This window comes from Lithobates pipiens, unplaced genomic scaffold (assembly GCF_037356315.1).
Source record: "Lithobates pipiens isolate NorthernLeopardFrog02 unplaced genomic scaffold, aLitPip1_a1.2 Scaffold_1, whole genome shotgun sequence".
In the NCBI taxonomy this organism is placed as follows: Eukaryota; Metazoa; Chordata; class Amphibia; order Anura; family Ranidae; genus Lithobates; species Lithobates pipiens.
In genome coordinates, this window is record NW_027507685.1 from 243,636,103 (window position 1) to 243,645,841 (window position 9,739).

General features: G+C 41.9%; 1 long non-coding RNA gene across 1 annotated transcript; it reads right to left on the minus strand.

Annotated features, from left to right (window-relative positions):
* Positions 1-3,755: 3,755 nt before the first annotated feature.
* LOC143986516 (uncharacterized) lies at positions 3,756-8,501 on the minus strand. The gene is made up of 2 exons (XR_013276539.1): positions 8,368-8,501; positions 3,756-4,074 (listed from the first exon to the last, which is right to left on the minus strand). It is a non-coding gene; the product is annotated as an uncharacterized LOC143986516 (long non-coding RNA).
* Between the last annotated feature and the right edge of the window lie 1,238 nt (positions 8,502-9,739).

Here is a 9,739-nt window from a genome sequence, read left to right on the forward strand (position 1 = left end):
ATTGTTGCAGTGGGTCTATTGTTCCTAGGAGGAATCTATTGTTGCAGTGGGTCTATTGTTCCTAGGAGGGATCTTTTGTTGCTGGGGGTTTATTAGTCTTGGATGGATTTATTGTTGCTGGGGGTGTCTTTTTTTTGTTTGCTTGGGGAGTGTATTGTTGCTAGAGGTCTACTGTTTTTAGGATAGATCTATTGTTGCTGGGAGTCCATTGTTCCTAGGTAGGATCTATTGTTGCTGGTGGTGTCTTCTTTGCTCAGGGAGTCTATTGTTCCTAGGAGGGATCTATTTTTTGCTGTGGGTCTATTTGTGTTGGGTGGATTTATTGTTATTGGGGTTTTTTTTTTGCTCAGGAGTTTATTGTTGCTGAAGTTCTATTGTTCCAGGAGGGATCTATTGTTGCAGTGGGTCTATGGTTCCTAGAAGGGATCTATTGTTGCTGTGGGTCTATTGTTCCTAGGAGGGATAATTTGTTGCAGTGCAGTGGGTCTATTGTTCCTAGTAGGGATTTATTGTTGCACTTGGTCTATTGTTTCTAGGAGGGATCTATTGTTGCCGTGGGTCTATTGTTCCTAGGAGGGATCTATTGGTTACTGTTGGTCTATTGTTCCTAGGATGGACCTATTGTTCCTATGAGTGATCTATTGTTGCTGTGGGTCTATTGTTCCTAGGAGGGATCTATTGTTGCTGTGGGTTTATTGTTTCTGGGTGGATTTATTCTTGATGGGGGGGGGGGGGTGTCTATTGTCTGCAGGGAATCAATTTTTACAGATTTTCTTATTATCATTAACACATTCTATACAATTTACTCCGCCCCGGTTCACACTAACAAGCCGTTTGGCAAGCCCATGTTTTTTTTCTGCACCGCGTTCAAATTGCAGTGCCCTTGCGACCTGCAGTCAGTATCAGTGCAATGTTAGTGACAAACGCAGGTCCAAAATGGCCAGTGCAGTTGCATTTCTAAAATTAGTTACTTGCATGGACCACCGTGCTGTTCACCTTCTAAAGCTTTATATTATATTATATTATATTATATTATTCTTATATTATATTATATTGTATTATTCTTATATTATATTATATTATATTGTGTTATTCTTATATTATATTATATTATATTGTATTATTCTTATATTATAGTATATTATATTATATTATTCTTATATTATATTATATTGTGTTATTCTTATATTATATTATATTGTGTTATTCTTATATTATATTATATTATATTATAGTATATTATATTATTCTTATATTATATTATATTATAATATTATTCTTATATTATATTGTATTATTCTTATATTGTATTATATTATATTATTCTTATATTATATTATATTATATTGTATTATTCTTATATTATATTATATTATATTATTCTTATATTATATTATATTGTATTATTCTTATATTATATTATATTATATTATTCTTATATTATATTATATTATATTATATTGTATTATTCTTATATTATATTATATTATATTATATTGTGTTATTCTTATATTATATTATATTATAATATTATTCTTATATTATATTGTATTATTCTTATATTGTATTATATTATATTATATTATTCTTATATTATATTATATTATATTATTCTTATATTATATTATATTATATTATTCTTATATTATATTATATTGTATTATTCTTATATTATATTATATTATTCTTATATTATATTATATTATATTATATTATATTATATTATATTGTATTATTCTTATATTATATTATATTATATTATTCTTATATTATATTATATTATATTGTGTTATTCTTATATTATATTATATTATAATATTATTCTTATATTGTATTATATTATTCTTATATTCTGATTGTATATCTGTGGAATATTGTATATATTATTTTATTTTACATATACTATATACTGTATAATTTTACATTGTTTATATATAATATTATAATTGTATATCGTATTGTATATATTATTTTATTTTATGTATGTAATATATATCTATAAATCTTTATAGTGGCAGCCATACGTGCAAATTACAAATCCAGGTTGTGCCTCGTGCTCGGCGTTTTTTTTTTTCCCCCCCCTTTCCTCAGTGGAAGGCGATTCATTCTGCACAGACGGAGGGAAAACAATGCTCCCAGCGTGTGGCTGGGGTTCGCCTTCGGTAGGAGTTGATCTGTGATTAAGCTCGTTCATATGCGGCTCGTCAGACGCCGGGCGCTGGGTGGAGCGCTGCGTCATCCACAATCCATTTTTTTTATTTTCTGGCACAAGGAATCTCCTAGCGGAGCGCAGATCCCATCTTTCTGTATTTAATTAAATCCCACCGGGACAATTCCGAGATCCACTCACCTTCCTTATGGCGTCCCCCCCCCCCTCCACCACCCACCCCCGCTGGCCGAACCAAAGAGCTTTCGCTCTGTCGCTCTCTGTCGTTTCTCCATCTTCTCTAGCGAGCGAGGTGCTGCAACGAGGGAGCCATGCCAATTAGGGAAAGCGTCTGCTGCCGTCACCTCTCACCGAGTCATGTGACGTGCCCCTACGTTCACACCTATGCGCTTTTTGGTGCGTTTTGCAATTTGCAGAAGGGCACTACAATCCGTTTTTCACATGGTTTCCAACGGTAAGCGTTCACCTCTATGCATTTTTCAGCCGGAAAGGGTCAGGGACTTTTTTTTTTTTTCGTGTTTTGCAGGTAATAGACTTCAATGAAGTCACACCAGAAACGCAAGTGTTGCCTTTTTGATGCATTTTGCGTTTGTGGTCCCCCCCCCCCTTTAAAAACACAGTATATAGCTGGTTGCTGAGGGGCGGGCCAGGAAGCCGGCTGCCGTGTCCTTAACAACCGATGAGTCATCAGCTGTCAGCGGGGTTCCCCGCTGACAGATGAATGTAAAAAAAAACGAATTGCTAAAATATTTGTGAAAAAAAATTTGTCCCCCACCCCCCCCAAATCCATACCAGGCTCTTCGGGTCCAGTATGGATTTAGAAGGGAAACCCATGCCAAAATAAAGAAAAATGGCATGCCCCCCCCCAATCCATACCAGGCCCAGTATGGATTTAGAGGGGAACTCCATATCAAAATGAAGAAAAATGGCATGGGGTCCCCCCAAATCCATATGAGGCCCTTCGGGTCCGGTATGGATTTGGAGGGGAACCTCACGCCAAATCAAAAAAATGGCGTGGGCCCCCCCATCAAATCCATACCAGGTCCTTCAGGTCCGGTATGGATTTAGAGGGTGACCCCACGCCGAAATAAAGAAAAATGGCATAAAGCCCCCCCAAATCCATACCAGGCCCTTCAGGTCCAGTGTGGATTTGGAGGGGAACCCCACACCAAAACTTATTTTTAAAATGGCGTGGGGCCCCCCAAATCCATACCAGACCCTTATCCAAGCATGCGGCCCAGCAGCTCAGGAAAGGGAGGGGATGAGCGAGCGCCCCCCTCTCCTGAACCATACCAGGCCACATGCCCCCAACATGGGGGGGTGCTTTGGGGCAAGGGGGGCTCAGCCCCCCCACCCAAAAGCTTCTTGTCCCTATGTTGATGGGGCCAAGGGCCTCTTCCCCCACAACCCTGGACCGTGGTTGTGGAGGTCTGAGGGCGGGGGGCTTATCGGAATCTGGAAGCCCCCTTTAATAAGGGGGTCCCCAGATTCTGTCCCCCCCATGTGAATGGGTGGATGTGAATGGGTATCAGGTACATTTTACCCCTGCTCGTTCAACCAAAAAAAAGTAAAAAAAAAAACACGAACATCGTTTTTGACAATTCCTTTATTAAAAATCCAAAAACAATGTCCCCCGATGTAGATCCACCGTCAATCACACCACCTGCTGGACCCGGAGAAAAAAAAAAGCTCTGCACTCATTGAAGGCTAACAGCCAACTGCCCGCTCCTCCGTCTGACAGTTCTTAAATAGGCAAAGGGGTGGGGCCACTCAATGATGTCACCTGGTGGCCCCACCCCCTTGCGACGTCACCGCCCCAGCATGCAGAATGGACCGAAACTTGAGCCAGACAGCTAGCATTTTCAGAATGACATCAGCAATGGAGGCGTATGAATTTCTTCCCTTACCTAGAAATACAAAAAGCCATTAGAGGACATATAGACATATCTGTAATATAATAATGGAAATATGGTACAGCAAGAGTGTAAAATATGACAGCCACGGCAAAATGACATAATGATAAATACAAATATTCACCTAACATATACTATAAATTCTATTTCAGGAGCTAAAAAAGAAAGTGTATATCTGGGAAAAATAAAATATTCAATATATCTTTCCAATAGATGGACATTTGCCCATCATCTGTCCCTTGGACTAGAAGGGCTGCTGTGCCTGTGCAAACGTGAGCCACACCAGTCACATAGGTGTGACCATGAAAGCTGCATATTTATAAAGTCTTTAAAATTATAGCTGAACTAAAAAATAATAGTCCATTGTTCCTGTGTATTCCCCCTTCAATCTCTGTGTGCTTTGTGTATTTCTTCCAGATCTGTGCAGCAATCCTTCCTTTCTGTAATAAAGACCGCTCAATGCTCTACTCTCTGCTTCTGCAGGGTGACCGGTCCTTTCTCCGCCCCCTCCTGTAGACTTCTGCAGGCAGCCAGTAGTGGGTGGGGCCTGCTGGGCTCCTCCCACAGCTCTGCTCTCTCCTTGTGCAGGGTGACTGGTCTTGTCTCCGCCCCCTCCTGTTGTTTTCTACAAACAGCCTGTAGTGGGTGGTGCCTGCCTGTCTCCTCCCACAGCTCTACTTTCTCCTTCTGCAGAGTGACTGGTCTTGTCTCCGCCCCCTCCTGTAGTTTTCTACAAACAGCTTGTAGAGGGTGGGGCCTGCCTGTCTCCTCCTACGGCCCTGTTCTCTCCTTCTGCAGGGTGACTGTTCATGTCTCCGCCCCCGTCTGTTGTTTTCTGCAGACTGTAGTGGGTGGAGCCTGCTGGGCCCCTCCCACAGCTCTACTCTCTCCTTGTTCAGGGTGACTGGTCTTGTCTCCACCCCCCTCCTGTAGTTTTCTGCAGGCAGACTATAGTGGGTGGAGCCTGCTGCACCCCTCCCACTGCTCTGATCTCTTCTCCTGCAGGGTGACTGGTCTTGTCTCCGCCCCCTCCTGTAGATTTCTGCAGGCAGCCAGTAGTGGGTGGAGCCCGTTGGGCCCCTCCCACAGCTCTGTTCTCTCCTTGTGCAGGGTGACTGATCTGGTCTCCGCCCCCTCCTGTCATTTTCTGAAGGCAGCCTGTAGTAGGTGGAGCCTGCTGGGCCCCACCCACAGCTCTGCTCTCTTCTCCTGCAGGGTGACTGATCTTGTCTCCGCCCCTCCTGTCGTTTTTCTGCAGGAAGCCTGTAGTTGGTGGAGCCCGTTGGGCCCCTCCCACAGCTCTGTTCTCTCCTTGTGCAGGGTGACTGATCTGGTCTCCGCCCCCTCCTGTCATTTTCTGAAGGCAGCCTGTAGTAGGTGGAGCCTGCTGGGCCCCACCCACAGCTCTGCTCTCTTCTCCTGCAGGGTGACTGATCTTGTCTCCGCCCCTCCTGTCGTTTTTCTGCAGGAAGCCTGTAGTTGGTGGAGCCTGCTGGGCCCCTCCCACAGCTCGGCTCTCTCTTTATGCAGGGTGACTGGTCATGTCTCCGCCCCCTCCTGTAGATTTCTGTAGGCAACCAGTAGTGGGTGGAGCCCTTGGGCCCCTCCCACAGCTCCGCTTTCTCTCTCCTTGTGCAGGGTGACTGGTCTGGTCTCCACCCCCTCCTGACGTTTTCTGCAGGCCGCCTGTAGTGGGTGGCGCTAACTTGTGGGTGGAGCCCCTCTCACAGCTCTGCTCTCTCTGCCATACCTCCCAACTTTTTTAGATGGGAATGAGGGACACCTATTAGCAAAAGTATGCAGGCATAGGACACACCCCCTGCCACGCCCCTTAAAGGAGAAGTATACAAAAAAAAAGATTAGCTAAACCCACAAGTGCTTTTTTTTTTTTTTTACCACTACTGTTCCTTTATACTTGCTTTTGAAATGTACAACAACAGAGGTACTTTAGAAATCAGATGGAAGGTTTAGTGCTGGGAAACACTTTTTGAAAGATAAAAAGTGTATTTTATATACAACTATATAGATCTGACCAAAATGAGGGACAAATGAGGAGGAATGAGGGACAGAGGGACATTGCTCCAAATCCGGGACAGTCCTGTGAAATCCGGGACAGTTGGGAGTTATGTCTCTGCACAGGTTATGTACAGCACAGTGATGATGTCACTTCTACTTTTTACAAGGTAATATCTGGGTTTGCAAAGGCATCCGGTGTTTATAAAGTGGATTCATATCCTCATATCTCCCAACATTTTGAGATGGGAATGAGGGACGCCTACTAGCAAATGTATGTAGGCATAGGACACGCCCCCTGCCACACCCCCTTAAAGGAGAATTAACCAAAAAAAAAGAAAAAGTTAATTAAATCCACAAGGACTTTTCTTTACCACTACTATTCTTTTATATTGGATTTTGAAATTTACAAATGCAGAAATTTAGAAATCAGATGAAAGGTTTAGCGCTGGAAAACAGTTTTTGAAAGATAAAAAGAGCATTTTATATACAACTATATAGATCAGACCAAAATGAGGGACAAATGAGGGGGAAAGAGGGACAGAGGGACTAATCGGAGACAGTCCCGCAAAATCCAGGACAGTTGGGAGTTAATTTCTGCACAGGTTATGCATACCTCCCAACATTTGGAGAAGGGAATGAGGCACACCTACTAGAAAACATATGTAGGAATAGGACACGCCCTCCTGCCACACCCCTTAAAGGGGACATAACCCAAAAAAAAAAAGGTTAATAAAATCCACAAGGGCTTTTGTTTTACCACTACTATTCCTTTATTGGCTTTTAACATTAACAAATGCAGCAATTTAGAAATTAGATGAAAGGTTTAGCACTGGGAAACACTTTTTGAAAGATAAAAAGTGTATTTTATATACAACTATATAGATCTGACCAAAATGAGGGACAAATGAGGGGGGGAAGAGGGACAGAAGGACATCTACAGCTCCAAAACAGGGACAGTCCCTCGAAATCAGAGACAGTCCCTTGAAATCGGGGACAGTCCCACGAAATCAGGGACAGTCCCTCGAAATCGGGGGACAGTCCCACTAAATCAGGGACAGTACCTCGAAATCGGGGACAGTCCCACTAAATCAGGGACAGTACCTCGAAATCAGGGACAGTCCCACGAAATCCGGGACAGTTGGGAGTTAAGTCTCTGCACAGGTTATGCATACCTCCCAACATTTCGAGATGGGAATGAGGCACACCTACTAGCAAACATATGTAGGCACAGGACACGCCCCCCTGCCACACCCATTAAAGGGGACATAACCATAAAAATAAAAAAAAGGTTAATAAAATCCATAAGTGATTTTTTTAACCACTAATATCCAGGGACAGTCCCTCGAAATCAGAGACAGTCCCTCGAAATCAGGGTCAGTCCCTTGAAATCAGGGTCAGTCCCTTGAAATCAGGGACAGTCCCACGAAATCAGGGACAGTACCTCGAAATCAGGGACAGTCCCACGAAATCAGAGACAGTCCCACGAAATCAGGGACAGTCCCTCGAAATCAGGGACAGTCCCTCGAAATCAGGGACAGTCCCACGAAATCAGGGACAGTCCCACGAAATCAGGGACAGTCCCTCGAAATCAGGGACAGTCCCACGAAATCAGGGACAGTCCCTCGAAATCCGGGACAGTTGGGAGTTAAGTCTCTGCACAGGTTATGCATACCTCCCAACATTTGGAGATGGGAATGAGGCACACCTACTAGCAAACATATGTAGGAATAGGACACGCCCTCCCTGCCACAGGACAAATAATCCACAAGGGCTTTTGTTTACCACTACTATTCCTTTATATTGGCTTTTAAAATTAACAAAGGCAGCAATTTAGAAATCAGATGAAAGGTTTAGCGCTGGGAAACACTTTTTGAAAGATAAAAAGTGCATTTTATATACAACTCTATAGATCAGACCAAAATGAGGGGCAAAGAGGGACAGAGGGACATTGCTCCAAATCCGGGACAGTCCCGTGAAATCCGGGACAGTCCCGTGAAATCCGGGACAGTCCCGTGCAATCCGGGACAGTCCCGTGAAATCCGGGACAGTCCCGTGAAATCCGGGACAGTTGGGAGTTATATCTCTGCACACTTTATGTATAGCACAGTGATGATGTCACTTTGACTTTTTACAAGGTAATATCTGGTTTTGCAAAGGCATCCGGTGCTCAGGAAGGGGATTCATATCCTAAGCGGTTGTTGTATAATAATAAAATAAAATAAAATAATATTAATAAAATAATACAGTATATTTAAAATAAAGTTTTTGAACCTTCGCTTTCATGCAAAATAATCTTCTGCCACCCCCCACACAGCGAATGTTCTTCGCAAATCCTCCGAGTGAAATCCAGTGAAAAACAAGAGGGGCAGCAGCGAGGCTCGGAGCGAGGAAAATCCCGTCTAAGCGGCAGCCGAGGAATGTGGTCTCTAGTTTGCCCCGGAGTGACTCGAAACAGAAATGCTGCAAATAACTTCCCAGGCCAGGAAACAAAGATGACAGACGGAGGAGGATCCCAGCGTAGCGTGAAGAGCGCAGACTCCGCTCAACGGGGCCCCGGCTACCACTCCACGGACAAAGGGGACCCGGGGAGGTCCGGCACTTCATGAGTGGTCAACGGGAAAAGGTTTAGGGCTCATTCACATGTACACTATATTACCAAAAGTATTGGGACAACTGCTTTTACATGCACAGAACCACTTCAGATCCCGGAAGGATTTACACCCTTAACGGTGCGGCGCTTTAACTGACAATTGCGCGGTCGTGCGGTGCTGTACCCAAACAAAAGTGACGTCCTTTTTTTTTTTCCCTACAAATAGAGCTTTCTTTTGGTGGTATTTGATCATCTCTGTGTTTTTTATTTTTTTTGCGCTATAAACAAAAGAGCGACAATTTTGAAAAAAAACACCATATTTTTTACTTTTTGCTATAATAAATTTCCCAATTTTTACAAAAAAAAATATGTTTTTTCATCAGTTTAGGCTGATATATATTCTTCTACATATTTCTGGCAACAAAAAAAAAAAAATCGCAATAGGCGTATATTGATTGCTTTGCGCAAAAGTTATAGCATCTACAAAATAAGGGATATATTTATGGCATTTTTATTTTCATATATTTTTTTTCTAGTAAATCAGCGATTTTTGCCCAAACAAAATTCTTTTTTCCCCCCACAAATAGAGCTTTATTTGGTGGTATTTTATCACCTTTTTTGTGCTATAAACAAAAAAAGAGTGACAATTTTGAAAAAAAACACCATATTTTTTACTTTTTGCTATAATAAATTTCCCAATTTAAAAAAAAAAAAAAAAAAAAATGTTTTTTTTCATCAGTTTAGGCTGATATATATTCTTCTACATATTTCTGGGGAAAAAAAATCACAATAGGCGTATATTGATTGCTTTGCGCAAAAGTAATAGCATCTACAAAATAGGGGATATATTTATGGCATTTTTATTTTCATATATTTTTTTTCTAGTATACCCAAAAAAAAAATATTTTTTTCCCCTACAAATAGAGCTTTATTTGGTGGTATTTGATCACCTCTGCGGTTTTTATTTTTTGTGCTATAAACAAAAAAAGAGCGGCAATTTTGAAAAAAATATATATTTTTTTTACTTTCTGCTATAATACATATCCCCAAAAA